This window comes from Macaca nemestrina, chromosome 10, assembly GCF_043159975.1.
Source record: "Macaca nemestrina isolate mMacNem1 chromosome 10, mMacNem.hap1, whole genome shotgun sequence".
In the NCBI taxonomy this organism is placed as follows: Eukaryota; Metazoa; Chordata; class Mammalia; order Primates; family Cercopithecidae; genus Macaca; species Macaca nemestrina.
This window is the reverse complement of record NC_092134.1, coordinates 13,578,240-13,601,232: the sequence shown is the minus strand read 5'-3', so window position 1 is coordinate 13,601,232 and position 22,993 is coordinate 13,578,240. Positions and strand designations below refer to the sequence as shown.

At 41.9% G+C, this 22,993-nt stretch overlaps 2 protein-coding genes across 5 annotated transcripts in view; one reads left to right on the top strand and one right to left on the bottom strand.

Annotated features, from left to right (window-relative positions):
* Nucleotides 1-21,425, bottom strand: part of LOC105494914 (aspartate and glycine-rich protein-like) — a 266,293-nt gene extending 244,868 nt beyond the window's left edge. The window contains exon 1 of the mRNA XM_071070987.1: nucleotides 21,294-21,425. The gene's annotated coding sequence lies outside the window, so the exon portion shown is untranslated. The remainder of the gene's footprint in view (nucleotides 1-21,293) is intronic.
* Nucleotides 1-22,993, top strand: part of LOC105494959 (transmembrane protein 233) — a 46,481-nt gene that overhangs the window by 2,063 nt on the left and 21,425 nt on the right. The window lies entirely within an intron of this gene.

Below are 22,993 nucleotides of genomic sequence, written 5' to 3'. Positions count from 1 at the left end.
AAATCTTTACTCAAATGTCACTTCATGAGGCCTTCTGTGATTGCTGTTTAAAATCAGGACCCCCACCCACCCACCCCCCGCAAGCTCTGTTCTTTCCTCTCTGCTGCCTTTTGACCAAATTACTTCTCTCCATCTGATATAGCATTTTAATTATTTGTATGTTTACAGTCTGTCCCTCTCATTAGAATATAAGCTCTATGAGGTCAGGAATATTTGTCGGTTCCTGTATCTTCAGCATCTGGAAGAAAATCTGGCACGTGGTAGATGCTTAATAAGTATTATGACATGAATGCATGCATGAATGAATGGTGTGGATGAATCATTAATCTTTTTTTCCTATCCTGGAGGCCCGGCAGCCGTCGCATCCGCTTCCTTCAGACCAACCAGCCAATTTCCTCCCTTCCTTCCTATCCCCATATATCCGGTCTTGACTCTTTTTGCCGAGAGTTTGGAAATGATGCTGCAGCCAAATTCTCCAGGCAGCAGCAGACTGTCTGGCTGGCACTGGTGCCCACATTCTATCCTGGTTTATTAATGAAGCAGCCAATTCACCCCTTTCCCAGTGCCACTTAGGAAACTGCGTACAAAGCCTTTTTCCCTCATTGGTCTGAAATGAGCTGGCACTCCAGCTGGTAGTGACAGGTCAGATATTAATGATGCTGCTTGGTATGCCCTGGGAGAAGAGGTTTGCACATGCTTTGAATTGAAACTTCCTTTTCTAATCCCCTCTTCCCCATTCCCTCCCCCAAGCCTTTTTCAGTTTTATAAGAGACTATTCTGTTGCCAGAACAGACCCTGGAGACAGTTTACTATGGACAAGTTTGTATCTTTATTTATTTATTTATTTATTTATTTATTTATTTATTTGAGACGGAGTCTCGCTCTGTCACCCAGGCTGGAGTGAGTGCAGTGGCATAATCTTGGCTCACTGCAACCTCCACCTCCTGGGTTCAAGCGATCCTCCCACCCCGGCCACCCCAACTAACTGGGATTACAGACGCAGGCCACCACGCCCGACTAATTTTTGTATTTTTAGTAGAGACGGGGTTTCACCATGTTGCCCAGGCTGATCTCAAACTCCTGACCTCAAGTGATCCGCCGGCCTCGGCCTCCCAGAGTGCTGGGATTACGTGGGTGAGCCACTGTGCCCGGCCAGGTTTTATACCTTTTTAAACCCTTGGTTTCTTCATCTATAAAATGGGAATGTGAAAGCTGTTTTAAGATGAGCAAAACTGTTGTAAGGACGAAACAAAACAAAGCATTCTAGCTGTTAGCACTATGCTTGGTACATGCAATAATTGTCAGACGGATGTATAGATTTGGAACTTGGAGATATCGTGTTACATACGAAAACAAACAGAAATTCTAAACGGTGTGTCCTACACCCTTCCTGTTGCACTTTCTCTAAGGTACTGGAAGTGTTTTCCCATTGATGTAGTGCAGCTCTGGGCTTGATCAGTTTCATCACAAGGACTCCAAAGGACAAAGGACAAAGAGGAAGAGGAAGGATGTGCAGTAGGAATGTGGGAGACCAATTCTGCCAGGCGTTTGCTTCCCCTAGGGTCTCTTGTGATGTCTAGTCCTGGCTATTTTCAACTCTCACTTCTCTGTAATTTATGATTTGTGGTGCTCTCAATGATTTGGGGTGTTACTGGCATTTGGTGGAAAGAGCCAAAGTACTAATGTCTGCCATGCTAGGGGCTGTCTCCCAGTGAAGAATGGACACATTCGCAATACCAAGACCATCCCAGTGAAGAAGCACTGTAGGATGATGCAAATTTATATAAACATGGATGTGTGGAACATATTGGCAAGGCTCAAAATAATTAGTTTCCAGAATGGTAAAAAAGAGCCAACGATCTCAAAATAATCAATACTTAAATATTTATTAAACCAAGCCTGAGAAGCTTTCTATAAAATCACCAAATTAGAGTAGGTGCTGGCAAAGAAAACTACTTTGGAAAAATACACATTCAAGAAGAGTGTTCTTCAAGTTGTAGATTTCTGTGTTCTTTCTACCACCCCATGTAGCTCCAGGGGAGTCCTGGGGTCCTGGGGGTTAGGAGGTGGCACACCGCAGATGAACTCTAGTCCAACATGTCTTGTTGTATTGAGTGTTGACAGGTCAAGCATTGTCAGGGACAGAGAAGTGTTGCTTCCTCTATGTATTGAAAGTCTATTTGTTGAAAGCATACTTAACCTCAATGTGAGAGACGCATATCTCAAGAATTTCTCCCTAGACTGGGTTCCTGGTAGCTCATATTGCATCTTTGCGTGAATTTGAATATGGCACATTTTCTCCATGCAGACACAACCCTCCACCAGGGCACATAGCTTGGTGAGGAGCACAAGCTGGCTTTCAGGCCTCATTCATCATGATCCCACCCATCCCTGGCTATCTGTTTATTCCCTGTAAAAGAACCCCATAATTTCCTAATGTGGCCCTCGACCCTGGAGAAAGAATATTTATTTGTTATTCAGCACGTACTTATTGAGCATCTATTAGGTGCCAGGCTCTATTCCAGCTATTCCTTTGTCTCTATCAAGTGGCAAATAAGATCAGAAAGGTCTCTGCCCTCCTGGATCTCAAAGAAGTGGGGCTCTAAGCAAGCTGCAAGAGTGTTGGCAAATTTAGGGTTAGTTCACTGTCTATTGGTTTTGTCGCTGGAATTTGCTACCTTACTCAGAAGACGAGTTTGTGCCAGCCCCCAATTCTTGATGACATCATGATGAATCATTTGCAAAACTGAACCAATTGGTCACTCTAATCATGGATACAAAATAACCAATGACTTTTAACCGGGTGGCTTATAAGCTTTTCATTAGCACTTCTCTCTCACACCTATCAATAGGTGTGTGGGGATTTGCCCATTCTTCATTGGGGAACAATTCATAGCATGGCAGGACAGTAGTACTTTGAGTCTTTCCACCAAATGCCAGTAGCACCCCCAAATCATTGAGACCACCACAGATGCTCCCACATTTCTAAATGCCTTCATGGGGAATGGTGCAACCCCTAGTCGAGATTCCCAAGCACACCATTGCCTGAGATGTCTTACACACATCCCTGTCTAGAGAACCTGTCTAGAGACCAACCATTAAGGTTCAAATCCTTTTCTTTGATGTGCTTATGATTTTATGCAAGTGCCTCGATCTTTCTGAAGCTTGGTTTTTCCACCTTGTAAAATGGGGGTTGTGATAGTATTTACCCAAATGCAATTGTGGAGATTAGATAATAAAAGTTAAAAGTTTTCAGGTCACTGCTTAGAACACAGCTAGAATTCAATAAGTATTGATTTGATGATGGTGATGATGATGGAAGATATGTCTATTCTAGAGATACAAGCCATTACCTTTTCCAGTTTTTCTGTTTTTATTGAGACTAGAAAATTTGATAAGAATAAAAACAGTGACCAATAGTAGACATGTCACTGGAATAAAAATTTGTTGCAGCATAAAGTAAATATTAATGCCAAACTGAAACACATACAAATAAGCAAAGAGGACTTTTGATTAATCATGAAATATTGAACATACCTGTTTTGCTCCCACCCCTTCTAAGACCACTTAAAATGATAGTAAGTGCTATTTGGTAGCACAATAGGGTGACTACAGTCAATAATAAATTATGCATTTCTAAATAACTTAAAGGGTGTAATTACATTGTCTGTAACATAAAGGATAAATGCTTGAGGGATGGATACCCCATTCTCCATGATGTGCTTATTTCACATTGCATGCCTGTATCAAAACATCTCTTGTACCCCATAAACGTATATACCTATATGTGCCCAGAATTTAAAAAAAATGGTAGTAAATGAATTTAAAATGATATAAACACTCAAGGACAAATTAGGAAAACAGAAGAAGAAATGAGTGTGGTGACAAAATCTTAGACGATGGAAAATAGCTGGTTGGACATCAACTAATTTTGCGTAGTAGGTGACACTGAAATCTAAATCCTGTACAAATAGTAGCCAACAAGAAGAAAGTCATTTTTCTCTGCAAAGCTCTAGGAAAGCTCAGAAATTGGAGGTACTAGCTGAAGACACTGCCTCTGATGTTAGGAATAAAGGGTAGGGAAAATCTTTGAAAGTCTGTTTATGAAGTCGTGGAACTGCCAGAGATCGCCTACCACCCCACACAGCCAGGCCCCCACTTCCTCACCATCTCAGAAGATTAGAGATTTTCTCTGTGGTAAGATTAAACAGAATGACTATAGACACCAGGCACAGCTGAGATAAGAGTTTAGGTGCCAAGCTGAAAACGAGATTCATGGAAAGCTGCAATGTTGAACAAGGAAGCTCCTTCCCCAACTTGGTTTCCTGGACAGAAATTGGAGAATTTCTCTCCAAGGATGTGACCAGTCCAAAAGAAAAAATCTTTAGGAGTCCTCCAGAGAGAGGATGCCATCCACTCACCCATTAACAAGCTCATATGGATTAATAATGGCTTCAGAATTGTTATCAGGAATGCTGAAGGCTAAACAATAGTGAAAAGATGACTTCAAAAATCCTAAAAGAAAATTATTCACAACTTCACTTCTAGACCCATCTAAATAATCATTCAAGGGAGAGAGAAGAATAAAGACTTTTCCAGACATTTAAGGTCTCAAATAAATTGTCTGGCATACATCTTTTCTCAGAAAGTCATGGGCGAATGTGCCTCCCAAAAAGAAGGGAGTAAGTCAAGAAAAAAGACATGGGATCCAGAAAAGGGACTGGACACAGAAAAGAGACAGAGAAATGCTCCTGAAAACAAGGCAACCTGTCTCTCACACCCACAGAAGATGCAGTTGATAATGGATGGTTGGTCTGAAGGCTTTGTCACAACCCATGATCTGGTTGTGGGCCGGCACCGTAAGCCACAGCCATGCCCCAAGTCTGACCGTACCTGACGTGGATGATAAGGTCAGTGGTCAGTAAATACTCACGGGATGAAAAACAAACCAAACCACATGTTTTTTCCATCTGACCCAAGCTCCACCAGAGCTTGAAATACAGTTTTAGCTGTTCGCCCGTCAAAACTGCTTCAAGTGGACTTCAGCTAGGTGTAGGGGGAAGATCGTGTGTGTCTGTGAACTTGGAAATAACAGGTCTTGGTGCAGGCAACGGATCCAGAGGGCTTGACACTGCCCGCTAGTTGGAGCACCGAATGCTGATTCATTGGCTGTCTCCCTGTCACTTCTCCCAATGTTCTCTGGCTCTTTCCACAGCTGAGATTGTCACATGAGAAATGGGGTATTAAAATTACAGACCCCTGTGACTTATTTCTTGTGAATTTCTTGCTTGAAGCTCTGAAGAGCATTCAGATGGTTCCAGATGACGAAGACCCTGTCCGAAGTGTGTCATCATGGGAAGGTTGCGTTCCAGATACCCATAGATTTTGCAAATATGCACATTTCCCCAGCAGCCCTGCCTCATCAGTTACTTTCGTAAGTTTTGCCTCTTGGTGGCCACTGACATTTGGTATTTGAGAATCTAGAATTTAAACTGTTTTTAGAGTCCTTTCAGATCATTGGTGGTACAGACTATGTCTATTTCAAGATGTGAATCTGTGTGCTCCTAATTAAAAAAAAAAATACAATTTAAGAGCCATTTAAATTTACTGATGAAATGCTGTAAAGGCTGGGTTTGTTATAACATAATATGTGGGGATAGAGATATAACAAGATTGGCCACTAATGCATGACAGTGGAAGCTGGGTTATGGGAACATGGGGATTTATTATATTACCCCGTCAAATTGTGTATACATTTAAAACTTTCCATAATAAAAAGTAAAAAGAGGGCCAGGCATGGTAGTTTACGCCTGTAATCCTAGCACTTTAGGAGGCTGAGGGGGGTGGACCACCTGAGCTCAGAAGCTTGAGACAAGCCTGGGCAACATGATAAAATCCCGTCTCTACAAAAAAAAAAGAAGAAAAGAAAAATAGCTGGGCACAGTAGTGAGTGCCTGTAGTCCAAGCTACCCAAAAGGCAGAGGCAGGAAAATCACTTGAGCCCAGGAGGTGGAGATCGCAGGGAGCCGAGATCATGCCACTGCACTCCAGCCTGGGCAACAGAATGAGACCCTGTCTCAAAACAAACAAACAAAAAAAGTAAAAAGAAAGAAATTCAGATAGAACTTCTGAGTTCTCCTCCTAAGTCATTATCTGACTCCTAATGACTCCTAAGTCATTATCTGCCCAGATGAGCGGCAGATAAGAGAACAAGACAGCAGCTATTAAATGAGTTGGCCAAAAAGGCCAGGGTTGAGGTAGAGCTTGTCATTAATTAGTAAGAAAACTATTTCTGGTTTATGTGTGAATGTCAATGATGACTTTGAAGAATACCTTCAAATAATCATCAAGGGGAGCCCAGGTAGAATTCACATCCTAGAACTTTAATCACCTAAGGATCTTGTTAAAATGCAGACTCCACTCCTCTTTCAAGGCTCAGCTAGAAAATCACCTCCTCCATGAAGCCTTTTTTGATTGCCTCCTCTCTTTCACTCAAGGTTGTGCCCTCTATACTCTGAACAGATTTCCTCTCGGGTCATCTTTACTTCCTTGCACTGATTTGTGTATGTGAGCCCCTTAAGATTACACTGTTAGCCCCAGCACCTAGCACAATGTCAAGCATGAAGTCCACATGTAACAAACATTTGATGAATGAATAAATGAATTAATGAATTAATGACTACACAGGCCAAAGTCTGCTCCTACCTTTATCTCTGAGGGTTTGCTTCCCTTCCCCAACTGTGTTCTGCATTCCTGCCAAAACCTTATTTGGAAAATATCCAGGAGACTCAGGCAAATGCCAAGGGTCACTGAGAGGTTGGCCAAGGCTTGGTTCCCAAGGATAATTTTCCTGGCTGCTCCAGAGCTCACCAATATGCTCACATTGCAGACCAGTGGGTCCACGTTTGGAAATTTGTCTTTATTCTCAGTTTGTTAGTTCAGGGCAGGACACTCTTCAGCTCAAAGCCCCTCATCCAGAAATGTGAGCCTGAACATACCTGAGAATGTCCAGGTCTGCACGTTCAAGAATTAAGCCAGACTTTCCAAAATGCTGCTTCTCAGAAAACTGGTTGTGTCTGGTGATAACAAATTTTACCAAAAAAGGTACAGGTGCAGGAGAGGATTAAATTGAGAAACCAAATGCTGAGTTGAGCAAAAGTTAAGTCTTTTCTTTCCTTTGGAGCTTTTTGGAGCCTTTGGCAAACCACCATGCATTATGGCTCTTTAATGGAATAGTAGAGTATAGGGCATTTACTAAGCATTTTCCCGGATTCTTGGATCACAAGGCTAATATGCCACAGCACACATTTTGGGAAATACTGTTCTTAATAATACCTTGGTTCTCATTTTAATGAGTACAGCTGCTGTTTATATGGGAAGATTGCATGGTATCCATCCTTAACATTCTTGCGTTGTAGACCCACCTCTCCCCCTTTCTTCCAACTTGGGTGTTTTTGGGTTTGGTTTGTTTTTGTTGTTTTTCTGTTTTGTTTTTGTTTTTGAGGCAGGATCTTACTCTGTCACCCAGACTGGAGTGCAATGGTGCAATCATGGCTCACTGCAGCCTCAATATCCTGACTCAAGCGATCCTCACACTTCAGTCTCCAAAGTGCTGGAATAACAGACATGAGCCACTAAGCCTGGCTAATTTTTAAATTTTTTTTTGTAGAAACAGAATCTCCCTGTGTTGCCCAAGCTGGTCTCAAACTCCTGGCCTCAAGTGATCTTCCTGCCTCAGCCTCCAAAGTGCTGAGATTACAGGCATGAGCCACTATGCTTTGCTAAGTTGGCTGTTTTTAATGAGTCTCCCTAGCCGAATTTTTGCTAATTTCCTTCCTCCCTCACTCTTTTTTTTTTTTTTTTTTTTTTGCTGCAGGTGAAATTCAGGAACTTGACTTTGTTTCCTTTACCCTTTGTATCATATCTTCTATTCCCCAAACTAAAGGAGACTTTCTCTATTTTACTCCTCTTTGATAACTTTATTTGTTCTTTGCTGTGGGTAATTTTTATAGTAGTTTAGTATTTCTATTATTATTATTATTATTGTAACATTTATACATTTGTCTTTACTTTTTAAAGCATTTCATATTGACACGATTTCACTTGTTCCTTGCAAAAATCCCAGCAAGGTACATAAGAAAGCTGTTCTCCTTATTTATCCTTAAGAAAACTGAGGCTCAGAAATGTGGTAAGCCTCTCCAACAAAATCAAACATGACAGTCCTTATACCCATGAAGCATTATAATCAGACAGCTATGCCTTTCCTTTTTTTTTTTTTTTTAAGACAGGGTCTCACTCTGTTGCACAGACTGGAGTGCAGTGGTACAACCACAGGTCACTGCAGCCTTGACCTCCCCAGGCTCAGTTGATCCTCCCAGTTCAGCCTCCCAGGCAGCTGGGACTATAGGCACACACCACCATGCCCAGCTAAACTTTTTTGTATTTATTGTATAGATGGTTCACCATGTTGCCCAGATTGGTCTTGAACTCCTGTGCTCAAGGGATCTACCCCCATCAGCCTCCTGAAGTGCTGGGATTAGAGGCGTGAGCCACCACGTCTGGCCCTGCCTTACTCTTTGATAGAAAACAGCTTTGATTGTTCTAGAAGCTTTCTCTTTTAACAGATTTACCCCCATCAATATAAGAAGTATCATACAATACTCTCAATCAAGCCTGTCAGAATTCCTCCGTAGCTTTTGGCTCTAATGATAGACAGCCAAAAAGGACAATTCTTACTTATCCTGAAAATATTTATGGAGAGAAAAAGCCCAAAAGCCCAAGAAGAAGAGAGACAAGCATGAATGAATCAACGGTGCTGAAAAGAAAATGCACCTTGTAGTCTGGAAGCCCAGTCTCAGAATTCCCAGCACCACTTTCAGGTGTAGAAACAGGAGCAAGCAAAACCCAAACTAGAAATCCCAAAGTCATCCAAAAACTCAGATGTTATTCCTAAAAATATTTGCTAAGTGCCCACATACATCAAGCTATTTTGATGGGAGCCTGCTATCTAGGAGTTTGGAATTTAAAACAATATTGATCTATATAAAAAGAGTTTCTTGCACCTGGAAAAAAAAATCAGACTATGTTCAGAAATTTATGTAAGTCTACAGATGGAAGGGAGTATAAAGAGGGGTCACTGGGAAAGAAAGAAACAGAGACAGAGACAGAGAAAGGGAGAAAACTCACTTCTGCCTAGATTTCAGAGGATGTATGGAAATGCCTGGATGTCCAGGCAGAAGTTTGCTGCAGGAGTGGAGCCCTCAAAAAGAATTTCTGCTAGGGCAGTGTGGAAGGGAAATGTGGGGACAGAGCCCCACACAGAGTCCCCATTGGGGCACTGCCTAGTGGAGCTATGAGAAGAGGGCCACTGTCCTCCAGACGCCAGAATGGTAGATCCTCTGATAGCTTGCACCATGCACCTGGTGCAACCCACAACACTCAACACCAGCCATGGAAGCAGCCAGGGCGGGGACTATACCCTGCAAAGCCACAGAGGCAGAGCTGCCCAAGGCCATGGGAGCCCACCTCTTGCATCAGTATGACCTGGATGTGAGACATGGAGTCAAAGGAGATTATTTTGAAACTTTAAGGTTTAATGACTGCTCTATTGGATTTTGGACTTTCATCCTTTGTTTTGGTCAATTTCTCCCATTTAGAATGGGTGTATTTACCCAATGCCTGTACTCCCGTTGTATCTAGGAAGTGACTTACTTGCTTTTGATTTTACAGGCTCATAGGCAGAAGGGACTTGCCTTGTCTTTGATGAAACTTTGGATCTGGACTTTGGGGTTAATGCTGGATGAGTTAAGACTTCAGGTGACTGTTGGAAGTGCATGATTTTTGTGTCTTGAAATGTGAGGACATAAAATTTGGGAGGGGCCGTGGGTGGAATGTTGTGGTTTAGCTGTGTCCTCACCCAAATCTCATCTTGAATTGCAGTTTCCATAAGCCCCACCTGTCATGGGAGGGACCTGGTGGGAGGTGATTGAATCATAGGGGTGGTTTCCCCCATGCTGTTTTCATCATAGTGAGTGAGTTCTCACGACATACGATGGTTTTATGAGGGGTTCTTCCCCAATTCACTTGGCACTCATTCTCTCTCCTGCTGTCCTGTGAAGAGGTGCTTTCCACCATGATTGTAAGTTTCCTGAGGCTTCCCCAGCCATGTGGAGCTGTGAGTCAATTAAATCTCTTTTATTATAAAGTACCCACCCTCAGATATTTATTTATAACAGCATGAGAATGGACTAATACAGCCCATTAGCAGTCACTACTCATCCCCACAACCCCTGGCAATCTCTAATCTATTGTCTATCTCTACGGATTTACCTATTCTGGATATTTCTTATAAATGGAATCATATAATATATGATCTTTCATATATGTCCTCTTTCACTTAGCATCACGTTTTCAGGGTTCATCCATGTTGTAGCATTAATCAGTACTTCATTCTTTTTAAGGCTGAATAATATTCTATTGTATGGATATTCCATACTGTGTTTTTCTGTTCATTCATTGGTGGACATTGGGTTGATTCCATTTTTTGGCTTTTAAAAATATGCTGCTAGGAATATTCATGAACAACTTTTTTGTATGAACTCATGTTTTCAATTTTCTTAAGTATAGAGCTAGGAGTGGAATTGTTGGGTAGTATGATAACGATATGTTTAACTTGTTGAGGAACTGCTAGACCATTTCCAAAGCACCCGCACAATTTTGCAATCCCACCATCCCTGTACAAGGGTTCCAGTTTCTCTATATCCTTAATAACACATGTTACTATCTTTTTTATTGTGGCTATCCCAGTAGGTGCAAAGTAGTATCTTTTTGAGGTTTTTATTTGCATTTCTCTAGTGACTAATGATATTGAGCATTTCCTGTGCTTACTGGCAATTTGTATTCTTCAAAGAAATGTCCATTTAGAGACTTTGCCTCTCTTTAAGTGGGTTGTTCATCTTTTTATTGTTGAGTTTAAGAGATATATGTGTGTGTATATATATACACACATACACACACACATATATATATACTAGCTGCAAAGACTTCATAAATATGTGAATTGCAAATATTTTCTCTCCTTTTTGTAGATTTTCTGGCCCTTGCTTCTTTCACTGTTTTGTGAACCTTAGAGGCCTGTTTATGTATCCCAGAGTTTTTCACAAAACTGCTTTCCATTTTTGCTTGTAGTTTCTCCTTTAGCCCCCAACATGTACACTGGGTGGGGGTACAGATTCAAAGGCAAACATCATGTTGGGCCAGGCTCTGAACTCAACTCCTAAGTCTGAATCCCAGCTCTGCTCTTATCCTAATTTCTCTGAGACTAGGTTTTCCCACCTATACAATGGGAATATTAATGTCAACCTCTCTGCACAGTTTTCAAAACTAAGTGAGATAATGCAAGGCCCCTTTACTGCCATCATCTCATTTAAGCCTCACAACCAACCTGTTCATAGATATTCTTTTCTTTTTCTTTTCTTTCTTTCTTTCTTTCTTTTTTTTTTTTTTTTTTTTTTTTTTTTTTTTTTTTTTGAGACAGAGTCTCGCTCTGTCACCGTGGCTGGAGTGCGGTGGTGTGGTCTTGGCTCACTGCAACCTCTGCCTCCTGGGTTCAAGTGATTCTCCTGCATCAGCCTCCTGAGTAGCTGCAACTACAGGCACGTGCCACCATGCCTGGCTACTTTTTTGTATTTTTAGTAGAGATGGGGTTTCACTGTGTTAGCCAGGATGGTCTCAATCTCCTGACCCTGTGATTCCCCCATCTTGGACTCCCAAAGTGCTGAGATTATAGGTGTCAGCCACTGTGCCCAGCCCTGTGCATAAATATTCTTATTCCCATTTTACAAATGAGGAGGCCGGGTGCGGTGACTCACACCTGTAATCCCAGCACTTTGGGAGGCCAAGGCAGGTGGATTGCTTGAGCTCAGGAGTTCCAGACCAGCCTCAGCAACATGGCAAAACCCCGTCTTCAAAAAATACAAAATATTGGCCAGATACAGTGGCTCACGCCTGTAATCCCAGCACTTTGGGAGGCCGAGGCAGGTGGATCACGAGGTCAGGAGATGGAGACCATCCTGGCTAACACGGTGAAACCCTGTCTGTACTAAAAATACAGTAACAAAATTAGCCGAGTGTGGTGGCGAGCGCCTGTAATCCCAGCTACTCAGGAGGCTGAGGCAGGAGAATGGCATGAACCCAGGAGACGGAACTTGCAGTGAGCCGAGATCGCGCCACTGCACTCCAGCCTGGGCGACAGAGCGAGACTCCATCTCAAAAAACGAAACAAAAAAAAATTATCCAGGCCTAGTAGTGTGTGCCTGTAGTCCCAGGTGCTTGGGAGACTGAGGTGGGAGGATCACTAGAGCACAGGACGTCAAGGCTGCAGTGAGCCGTCATCACACCACTGCATTGCAGGTGATGTAATGAGACCCTGTCTCAAAAAAAAAAAAAAAAAAAAAAAGAGGAAAACTAAGGGTTTTTTTGTTTTTGTTTTTGTTTTTGTTTTATTATTATTATACTTTAAGTTCTAGGGTACATGCACACAACGTGCAGGTTTGTTATATAGGTATACCTGTGCCATGTTGGTTTGCTGCACCCATCAACTCATCATTTACTTTAGGTATTTCTCCTAATGCTATGCCTCCCCCAGGCTCCAGCGCCCAACAGGCCCCAGTGTGTGATGTTCCCCACTCTGTGTCCAAGTGTTCTCATTGTTCAATTTCCACCTATGAGTGAGAACATGTGGTGTTTGGTTTTCTGACCTTGTGATAGTTTGCTGAGAATGATGGTTTCCAGCTTCATCCATGTCCCTGCAAAGGATATGAACTCATCCTTTTGTATGGTTGCATAGCATTCCGTGGTGTATATGTGCCACATTTTCTTAATCCAGTCTATCATTGATAGACATTTGAATTGGTGCCAAGTCTTTGCTATTGTGAATAGTGCCACAATAAACATACATGTGCATGTGTCTTTATAGTAGCATGATTTATAATCCTTTGGGTATATACCCAGTAATGGGATTGCTGGATCAAATGGTATTTCTAGTTCTAGATCCTTGAGGAATCGCCACACTGTCTTCCACAATGGCTGAACTAATTTACACTCCCACCAACAGTGTAAAAGCATTCTTTTTTCTCCATATTCTCTCCAGCATCTGTTGTTTTCTGACTTTTTAATAATTGCCATTCTAACTGGTGTAAGATGGTATCTCACTGGGGTTTTAATTTGCATTTCTCTGATGACCAGTGATGATGAGCATTTTTTCATGTGTCTGTTTACTGCATAAATGTCTTCTTTTGAGAAGTGTCTGTTCATCTCCTTTGCCCACTTTTTGATGGGATTGTTTGTTTATTTCTTGTAAATTTGTTTAAGTTCTTTGTAGATTCTAGATATTAGCCCTTTGTCAGATGGAGAGATTGCAAAAATTTTCTCCCATTATGTAGGTTGCCTGTTCATTCTGATGGTAGTTTCTTTTGCCATGCAGAAGCTCTTTAGTTTAATTAGATCCCATTTGTCTGTTTTGGCTTTTGTTGCCATTGCTTTTTGTGTTTTAGTCATGAAGTCCTTGCCCATGCCTATGTCCTGAATGGTATTGTCTAGGTTTTCTTTTAGGGTTTTTATGGCTTTGGGTCTAACATTTAAGTCTTTAATCCATCTTGAATTAATTTTTGTATAAGGTGTGAGGCAGGGATCCAGTTTCAGCTTTCTACATATGGCTAGCCAGAGGGAAACTAAGTTTTATATTCTTCCCTATAAGGCTTGATTTTCCTTTGGGTTCAGCTGCTGTTATTATATTAAAGAACCATATATCTAGTTTATAACATTGTCTGTAATAAAATGGGGCATGGTGCAATTTACATACACATACACTAATATTGGCAGCTGTGGATGGGAGGGGGTAGTTTCCACGTAAAAGAAAATCATCAGTAAATCTGTAGTATCAAATGAAGACCAAACAGTCTACCAGTTGCTCCCTACCATAAGGTTCTGTCTTATTTCCTTCATAGCACTTCTCCCTGTCTGGAAGTTTTTAATGATAGGTTTGAGTGCTAATGGTATGGCTCCTTCAGCTCTTCAAAGGCAGGGACCTTGTCTGCCTGACCATACATGACTGGCGTTCCCAGTTCTTACAACAGTACCAGTATGTAGTAGTGGCTTAATAAGTGTCTAATGAATGAATAAATACATAGGAAAAATGTCATACAATGTTTTAGTTGCCAAGAAATGTCACATTAGACCTACTCTTTGCCTTCTGATGGCTGAAAATAGACAATAGTTCCCATTTATTAACTGTTAGTTATGTGCCAAGCACTATGCTAAGAGCTTTTGGTGTATTCATCCATTCAAGCTGCCAGGAAATTCCATTAAGTAAGTACTTTTTTAAAAAATCACCATCCCCATTTACAGAAGCAGAGAATACAGTACAGACAATTAGTTCACTTGCTCATGATTCTGCAAGTAGGTAGCAAAACTGGGATGGAACCCAGACAGACTGGCTCAGAGCCCACACCTTCAACCTCCATGATGTAATGTCTTTCAGTATTAGAGAAAAAAAAAAAAAAAAAAAAAAAACCCTTAACCCCCAAGATGTTGGTTATGGTTCCTGAATTTCAATCTAATGGAAAATTCTCCACTTTATAAAACAATTGGTGGATACCACTATAGCTCTTGCCTTTGGGAAACTCAAGATCCAAATTAAGTCCAGTCTACAGGACTCTTGCATAAAATCAACTGAAAGATAAAAAATTAATCTAGTCTCTCAGATCTGTAGATCATCTGATTTTTTAGTAGTGTGGAGGACAAAAAAAAAAGATTCAGGTAACAAAATTAATCCTTTTAGGATCATAGAAATGGATCTTCAACTGTTTGGTCAACCAAGAATTCTTTTTACATACCAGTAATCATCAACTGTCCAAATGGCTAGATATTTGGGCAAATTCCTAAGAAGCCTGTTTAAATAATTTTAAAAAGCAGGGCTACAGGTTGGAAAATGAAAACCTGGCTGTATGAATTTTTTCTTTTTTATCAGGAATATATATTAAAGGAATGCTAGGTGTCAGACCCTCCATTAGGCACTGGAGCAATGAATACAATGAGATATGGTCTGCATCTTCACGGAGCTCACAGTCAGGTGGCAGAACAAACACTCAAAAGTCAACAGGCCACTGAATCAAATGACTGTGACTTGCGTCAAGAGTCACGAAGGAAATAAACCAGGAGCTGAGTCATAACCTACTGACTATGGTCACAGTACCTACTTAAGATGTGGGGACCTGGCTGAATACAGTGGCTCATGCCTGTAATCCCAGCACTTTAGGAGGCTGAGGCAAGATGATCACTTGAGCACAAGAGTCTGAGACCAGCCTGGGCAACATAGCAAGACCCTGTCTCTACCAGAAAATGAAAAAAATCAGTCGGGCGTGGTGGCGTGCACCTGTGGTCCCAGCTACTCTGGAGGCTGAGGCTGGAGAACTGCTTGAGCCCAAGAGTTTGAGGCTGCAGTGAGCTATGATTGCACCACTGGGCAACAGAGTAAAACCTTGTCTCAAAAAATAAAAAATGAAGAGATGAGGAGGCCTGAGAAGGCTGCCCTGAAGGTGCCAACATGTCAGCCAAGACCAGAATGAGGAGATGCTGGCCACATGAGGCAGAGAGAGAAGAGGGCCACGAGTAGAGAGGAGATGACCTGGACACAGACAGGGGGCAAGAAACGGGGAGACAGTGAGCAAGAGAAAAGGCTCCAAATGAGATGAGAGAGGCTGCAGGGGCCACCCATGCAGAGTTGGGAAGGGAAGAATGAAGAATGTGAGCTTCTCCCAGGGAAATAGGGGACAACGGAAGGCTTTAGAGCTGAGGAAGCACAATGTTCCAATCCCATGTACCCACCAGTAATCCCAGCACTTTGGGAGGCTGAGGCTGGCGAATCACCTGTGGTCAGGAGTTCAAGACCAGCCTGGCCAACATGTGAAAGCCATTCTCTACAAAAAAAAAAAAAAATTAGCTGGGCATGGTGGCGTGCATCTGTAATCCCAGCTACTTGGCAGGCGGAGGTAGGAAAATTGCTTGAATGTGGGAGGCGGAGGCTGCAGTGAGCCAAGATTGCACCACTGCACTCCAGCCTGGGTGAGAGAGTGAGACTCCATCTCAAAGAGAGAAAGAGAGAGAGAGGCAAGAACAAAAAGAAAATGAATTTTTGACATTTTCATTTATTAGTAGCACAGCTTAGATATACCTGCCCTATTTTCTCTATCAGTAACCAAATTTTTATTAAATTTAAGTCAAGTCATCTACCCAGTGCTATGCATCAAACAGTGCATCAAATCTTGCTCTTAAGTTCTTTTGGGCATAATAAAATAGTTATCCTAAGGGCTTTGTGGATGGATGCACTAACTTTTGCTTATGTTTGTAGTCTCCTTAGAAAGTTGCCTTTGAACACAGAAACACTGTTTGACTGTTGATGTCCCTCTTTCTGAATCTCAGTTTTCTCATCTGTAAAATGGGGGATAAGATTACTTTTATCTCCATGGGGGTTATTGTAAGGAACCAATTATATGAAGCACATATAGTGGTTAGTCCAGGACCTGGCACAGAATAAATATTCAATAAATATTAACTATTATTTTAATATGATGATTCATTATTATGACTAATATAGCTCCTGGTTTCCCCTTTGGCCTTATCTCATCTCTCCTCTCTCCTCTCTTTTCTTTCCTTTGTTGTCCCCTCTCCTCTCTCTTTCACTCCTACAGCTCAGCCACACTGCATTTTGGGGGGAACCTTCAATAAAAAATTTGTTTCCCCCCTCCAGACCTTTGCACTTGCCATCCTCCCTGCCAGGCATCCTCTCCCCACTGCTCTCTGCAGGCCTGGCTTCTTCACAAGCCTTCAGGTCTCAGTCTACCTGCTTTCTGCTAAAACAATCTCCCTCCTTCACCCTACCTTCTTTGCCTTAATAATATTATGTATTCACCTTATTTATTTGCATGTTTATTTATTTTTTATCTCTACCAGAAAGTAAGCTCCATGAGGGCAGGGAGCAGTGCCAGGCACACAGGTGATACTCAAGAAGTAGGTTTTAAATGAATGAACTAATGAATGGCCGTCCATCTAGGACAGTGGTTCTCAATTCTGGCTGCCCCTCAGAATAACCTGAAAAGCTTTCAAAAAAAAAATCCAACGCTGGGGTCCCACCCCAGATAGCCTGATTCAGTTGGTTTGGGAACGAACTTGGGTGTAGGAATTTTTTAAGCCTCCCACACTGAGTAATTCTAAGGTGCAGCTAGAATTGGGAACCACGAATATAGGGAGATATAAAAATATAACTTTGGAGAGTTTCATCTCCGGTCTACACTGGCAGCAATCCCATAGGTACTGCTGTCTCATCCAGGGTATCATGTGAGATGTAGCAAGAGTTCTGATCTAAAGACCAGAAGGAAAGGACAAAGTACTTTCCACATTTTCCTGGCTTAGGGCATTGGAGTAGCTTTGCAGTTTGGTGTGAAGTGTCATGAATTCCTAGAACATTAGACCTATCGGTATTCAGTGCCAGTTATCAAAATTTATGGGGTTACTTTGGACTCTTTTTCTTTGAGGTGTGGATGCCAGGAGTTGCCTGTGCTTTCTGACAGGTGCCTGGGAGTCTCCACTGCACAGCTTCATGACTGTCTTGCTGTCCCCCACAGCAACCTTTTTGAGGTTCAGCATAGAAACGGTCACCCTCACTTCTGACTCCTGCCCAACTTTCCTCCCGTGGGTATTTAGGTATCATGTGTCCATTCAGGGAAGGCATGTATAAATAAGTTTCAAATAACCAGCTGCAGTGACCATGAGATCATTAGCATTTACTACAGAAGACAGAAACTTGCTCACTCTTCTGTCAAAGTGTGGCCTTCACTGGTTCAAGGCATCTGGTCAAGACCTGAACACTGTTATTCCATTTTGCCAATATGAGCCTAGGCCCCTAGCAAAGAGAAGAGTCACTGCAGGAGACTCCTGCATGCCTTATAAAGTATGTGATGAGAACCCATGTGTTCTATATTCTAAGAGTGAAGTGTCATGAATTCTTAGAATGTTAGACTATGCTCTTGTTCTATACTCTAAGATCCATTTGTATCACAGAGGAAAATTAAAACCAGAAAGAAACTAAAGTCCCTTCTTTTTAAAATACTTTGCAGGAAGAAGAGAGACAGCAACTGGCTGCTTAGCACACTAAAATAATGGTGGTTGGTTTATGAAATGATGAGCTCTATAGCTTAGAAAAGAACTCGGTAATGTCCAAACACCACAAATATAAGTGAACAGACAATGGACCTGGAGGAAAGGTGTGACTTGCAAGGCGTCACCGGGGGAGTTTCTCTGTGGTGATTGACCATTTCTGTTTCCTGATTGTAGTCATGGTTATTAAAATCTACATGGGTGATATTGTTCGGCTGTGTCCCCACCCAAATCTCAGTCTTGAATTGTAGCTCCCATAATCCCCACGTGTCATGGGAGGAACCCAGTGGGAGGTAATTGAATCATGGGGCCAGTTTCCCCCATGCTATTCTTGTGATAGTGAATGAGTTCTCACAAGATCTGATGGTTTTGTAAGGAGCTTCCCCCTTCACTCGACACTCATTCTTCTCTCTCTTGCCACCATGTGAATGACATGTTTGCTTCTCCTTCTGCCATGATTATAAGTTTCCTGAGGCCTCCCCAGCCCTGTGAAACTGTGAGTCAATTAAACCTCTTTCCTTTATAAATTACCCGGTCTCAGGTATATCTTTATTAGCAGCATGAGAACAGACAATTACAGTAAACTGGTACCATGGAGAGTGGGAAGCTGCTGTAAAGATACCAGAAAATGTGGAAGCAACTTTGGAACTGGGTAACAGGCAGAGGTTGGAACAGTTTGGAGGGCTCAGAAGAAGATAAGAAAATGTGGGAAAAATTGGAACTTCCTAGAGACTGGAGGCCTCAGAAGACAGGAAGATGTGGGAAAGTTTAGAACTTCTGAGAGACTTGTTGAATGGCTTTGACCAAAATGCTGATAGTCATATGGACAATGAAGTCCAGGCTAAGGTGGTCTCAGATGGAGATGGGGAACTTGTTGGGAACAAGAGTAAAGGTCACTCTTGCTATGCAAATGGACTGGCAACATTTTGCCCCTGCCCCAGAGATCTACGGAACATTGAACTTGAGATAGATGATTTAGGGTATCTGGCAGAAGAAATTTCTACATGGCAAAGCATTCAAGAGGGAGCAGATCATAAAAGTTTGAAAAATGTGCAGCCTGATGATGTTATAGAAAAGAAAATCCCGGCCGGGCGTGGTGGTTCACGCCTATAATCCCAACACTCTGAGAGGCCAAGATGGGTGAATTACCTGAGGTCAGGAGTTCGAGACCAGCCTGACCAAAAGAGAGAAACCCTGTCCCTACTAAAAATACAAAATTAGCCAGGCGTGGTGGCACATGCCTATAATCCCAGCTACTTGGTAGGCTGAGGCAGGAGAATCACTTGAATCCAGGAGGTGGAGGTTGCAGTGAGCCAAGATCACACCATTGCACTCCAACCTGGGCAACAAGAGCAAAACCCCATCTCAAAAAAAAGAAAGAAAGAAAGAAAGAAACCCCATTTTCTCGAGAGAAATTCAAGCCAGCTGCAGAAATTTGCATTTGCATAAGTAACAAGGAACCAAATGTTAATCACCAAGACAATGGGAAAAATGTCTCCAGGGCATGTTAGAGACCTTCAAGGCAGCCCCTCGCATCACAGATCTGGAGGCCTAGGAGGGAAAAATGGTTTCATGGGCTAGGCCCAGGGCCCACTGCTGTGTGCAGCCTCTGGACGTGGTGCCCTGCATCCCAGCTGTTTCAGCCCCAACCGTGGCTAAAAGGAGTCGAAGTACAGCTTGGACCATTGCCTCAGAGGGTGCAAGTCCCAAATCTTGGCAGCTTCCACATGGTGTTAGTCCTGAGGGTGTGCAGAAGACAATAATTGAGATTTGAGAACCTCCACCTAGATTTCAGAGGATGGTATGGAAATGCCTGGATGTCCAGGCATAAATTTGCTACGGGGGCAGAGCCCTCATGGAAAACCTCTGCTAGGGAAGTATGGAAGGGAAATATGCAGTAGTAGCCTCCATACAAGGTCCCCACTGGGGCACTGCCTAGTGGAGCTGTGAGAAGAGGGCCACTGTCCTCCAGAACCCAGAATGGTAGATCCATCAACAGCTTGCACCATGCACCTGGAAAAGCTGCAGGCACTGAACACCAGCCTGTGAAAGCAGTTAGGGAGGGGGGCTGTACCCTGCAAAGCCACAGGAGTGGAGCTGCCCAAAGCCATGGGAACCCACCTCTTGCATCAGTGTGACCTGGATGTGAGACATGGAGTCAAAGGGGATCATTTTGGAAATTTAAGGTTTATTGACTGCTCTATTGGATTTAGGACTTGCATGGGGCCTGTAGCCACTTTGTTTTGGCCAATTTCTCCCTTTTGGAGCAGACGTATTTGCCCAATGCCTGTACCCGCATTGTATCTAGGAAGTGACTAACTTGCTTTTGGTTTTGCAAGGTCATAGAAGGAAGCGACTTGTCTTCTCTCAGATGAGACCTTGGACTTGGACTTTTGGGTTAATGCTGGAATGAGCTGAGACTTAGGTGGACTGTTGGAAAGGCATGATTGTGTCTTGAAATGTGAGGACATAAGATTTGAGAGGGGCCAGGAGTGCAATTATATGGTTTGGTGGTGTCCTCACCCAAATCTCATCTTTGATTGTAGTTCTCATAATCCCCACATGTCATGGGAGGGACCTGGTAGGAAGTAACTGAATCATGTGGCCAGTTTCCCCCATGCTATTCATGTGATAGCGAGTAAGTTCTCTTGAGATCTGATGGTTTTGTAAGGGGCTTCCTCCTTCACTCGGCACTCATTCTTCCCTCTCCTGCTGCCGTGTGAAGAAGGATGCATTTCCTTCCCTTTCCACCATGATTGTAAGTTTCCTGAGGCCTCCCCAGCCATGCTGAACTGTGAGTCAATTAAACCACTTTCCTTTATAAATTGCCCAGTCTCAAGTATGTCTTTATTAGCAGCATGAGAAAGGACTAATACAATGGGACAAAATTCCATAGAAACATAAACCATATGAAAAAAGAGCAGGCTAGGCATGGTGGCTCGTGTCTGTAATACCAACACTTTGGGAGGCTGAGGCAGGAGGATAATTTGAGCTCTGAAATTCAAGACCAGCCTGGGCAACATGGCAAAACCTCATCTCTACAAAAAATACAAAAGTTACCTGGGAGTGGTAGCACTCACCTGTAGTCCCAGATACTTGGGAGGCTGAGGTGGGAAGATCACTTCAGCCAGGGAAGTTGAGGTTTCAGTGAGCCAAGATCATGCCATTGCACTCCAGCCTAGGTGACAGAGCAAGATCCTGTCTCAAGAAAAAAAAAAAACACTGCCATTGGTACAAATCTATTCACTCAGGAGTTATTTTAATACAATATCACTATAATCATAGTATTTTAATTATTTTTTAAAGACAGACCACGAGAAAGTGGGAGAAAATTTTGCAAAATATGTAACAGATCAAGGAATATTATTCAGTTATTCAGTACAGTTGCCACTAGCCACATGTAACTATGGAGCACTTGAAAAATGGCTCATACCACAGCTTTGAATAATATTTTGACATGTTGGATTGAATAAAATGTATATTATTGAAGTTAATTTCACCTACTTATTTTTACTTTTTTGATGTGGTTACTAGAAAATTCAAAATCACCTGTGTGTCTCCCATTATATTTCTATTGCACAGTGCTGGTCCATAATATGTAAAAGTTTCCCACAGCTCAGTAAGAAAAGACAAACCAATAGAAAACTAGACAAAGGGTGTGGGTACAAAACTCATCAAGAAGAAACACATAAGATCAATAAATATTCATTTATACATACATTTGTTAATTCAACACATACTTATTGATCTCATGCTATGTTCCAGGCACTGTGTGGGTCACCAGGGAAAGCTGGCCAGTTTTAGATAAGCTGGTCTGAAAAGTCCTCTGTGAGAAGAAAACATTGGAGATAAGATCTGAAGTGTGAAGAGATGGCTCAACCTCGCCATTAATTAATGGAATTTTATCTTGAGATTCTTTTTCACCCATCAGAATGTGGAAAAAGAGATTGATAATATACAGTATTGGCAATGATGTCGGGGAAAGAACACTTAAATACAATTAGTGGGAACATAGATTTGGATAACCTTTTTGCAGGGCAATTTGGCTTTATCGCTCCAAATGTAAATCCATATACCGTTTGACTGAACAATTCCATTCCTAGAAATTCACCAAAAGCAAAGGCTCAAACATATGAAAATGTATCAATCAGAATGTCCACTACAGCATATTATGCAATCTCAACAAATTTTAAATAAGAAAATGTCTATAGTTACAGTTACAGGTGAGGCATGAGCATTTAAATGAGCTAGTAGGAAGCCCTTAAAAAGAATAAGACAGCCATACTCACTAGAATGTCCACTACAGCATATTATGCAATCTCAATAAATTTTAAATAACTAAATGTCTATAGTTATAGGTGAGGTATGAACATTTAAATGAACTAGGAGGAAGCCCTTAAAAAGAATAAGACAACCATACTCATAATGTTTATAGAACTCACAATGTTTCTGTAAGTTTGAAGCTATTTGAAAATAAAAAGTTACAAAGAAAAGATTGCACCATAACAAATCAAGACGTTCCCCAAGAATACGAGGATCATGTAACATCAGGAAGTCTGTCAATATAACTCATTATTTTAATAATGAATGGGGAAAGAAAACAAGAATAAAACAGACTTGGACACACTAGCTTGGGAAGTTGCCCACCCCATATTAAATGGAAAAAAAGCAAGTTGTAGAACAAATGTTGTATGATACTGTTTGTATTTTTATATTTTTTATTTTTTCAGATACAGGGTCTTGCTCTGTCACCCAGGCTACAGTGCAGTGGCTCAATCAT